This window comes from Mus caroli, chromosome 12 (genome assembly GCF_900094665.2).
Source record: "Mus caroli chromosome 12, CAROLI_EIJ_v1.1, whole genome shotgun sequence".
Lineage (NCBI taxonomy): Eukaryota > Metazoa > Chordata > Mammalia > Rodentia > Muridae > Mus > Mus caroli.
In genome coordinates this window covers 70,739,752-70,741,542 of record NC_034581.1, presented here as the reverse complement: position 1 = coordinate 70,741,542, position 1,791 = coordinate 70,739,752, and positions in this window count along the sequence as shown.

Here is a 1,791-nt window from a genome sequence, read left to right as displayed (position 1 = left end):
TGGTTGTGAGCCACCATGTGGTTGCTGGGATTTGAACCTCGGACCTTTGGAAGAGCAGTCGGGTGCTCTTACCCACTGAGCCATCTCACCAGCCCGCCTCTATCTTTCTTTAGTGTAATTATGAAAGCTCACTGCAGCATTTATTGACTAACCTGAGAGAAAAGTTCATTGCCCCGCCCCCGCCACCCCCCCCCCCGAATAAATGGCTGGGGCATCCATCTAAGGCTGCAGCAGTGTGTGGATTGAAAGTTGACTCTGTCCGAGGCGACTACAGAGAGCTCCAGAGAGGCTCTGACCTCAAGCCCCAGGCAGACAGCTACAGCCAGGGGCTGCACCCCAGCCCAGAGCTGGGACTTGGGCAGCGCCAGGGTCGGATTCACTGAGCCTAGAGATAGACAGGGGACCCTGGAGTGCAACTGCCTGTGAGGTAGGTTTTTGTTTTGTTTTGTTTTGTTTTTTTGTTTTTTGTTTGTTTTTTGTTTGGCAGACAGTGAGCTGATGTGGGTATCTATGCCCAAAGGAGCCTTTCTGTGCTCGCTTCCCCACATCCCCCTTGTCTACACAGGACACAGGATAGCTAGACCAGGTCTCCTGACTGCTTGCGCTGCAGGCTGCCTGAGATCAGTACACATGCTGCCAGCTACAACCCAAACAAAAGACAGAAAGCTGGCTCCAAAGCACAGAAGCCTTAGGTCTTTCCACAGTCAGCCCTTTCTCGCGAATAAAAGAATCAGAGAGGACTGCAGTGTCCCGAATCAAACAGCAGAGGGAGACAAAGGTACAAAAAGCTCTGGATCAGGTAGTACGATTTATATGACTGCTTAGTTCTTGCAGAACGAACAGCTTGGTTCAAGGTTGGAGCTGCTTAGAATCTTAACATTATCTCAAGATAATAAATGTGACTTGGATCTCTGAGTTCTAATGATGGGGTTGTGGGCAGCTTCAATTACTCTGACAAAACACTTTCTGTAATTACAGGATCTTGTGGTACCAGAAGCACCTAAGCTAGAAGGCACAGCCCTGAGACATATTGTATTCTGCCTCTGTTCTTTGGCGGTCATAGCAGGAGGTCATACCAGGGCCACCTTCCTGTTCAGAATTTGCTTTCGGGGTGCTACAAAACATGAGGTCCTGAAGATCCCAACAGTGCGGCTTGAGCCTGCGCAGGCGGACTGCGCTTGTGTCCATCGAAGAAGACTTAGCATTGGCTACAAAACGTGCCTGGATTCCAGCCAATCAGGGTGTGGGGGTGGTGTCAGGGCGCTGTCAGGGCGAGGTGTTGGGCGGAGCAGAGTTGCGTGCCTATTGGTCTCTGTCGTAGCAGGCAGGTGGTTTTCCTGTCTTGGCTCCTGGCAGCTTCGCATTGTCTCTTAGATCAGCCAGACTGGGGTCTGACTCTAAATGCTGGGGATTTTTCCAGAACCTTGCAGTGCTGGCTACAACTCTGCATGTGCTCCGCGTGCAAGGTTCCCCTAAGCTGTACGTGTACTCAGCTCCACAAGCTGGCTTTAAACTCACAGAGATTGTTTTCCTTCCAAGGGCTGGCATTACAGGCTGTGCCACCAAGTGCAGCTTATTACTTTTAAAAAAATATTCTTATTTTTATTTTACGTGTATATGTGAGTGTCTATATATTTGTGAGTGTTCCGTGTGTGTGCCTGGTGCCTGTGGAGGCCAGAAAGTGTTGCGTTCCCTGGACCTGGACTTACAAGCAGCTGGGAACTGCTACGTGGGTGCTGGGAACTGAACCCTTGTCTTCTGCAGGAGCAGCCAGTGCTCACAACCTCTGAG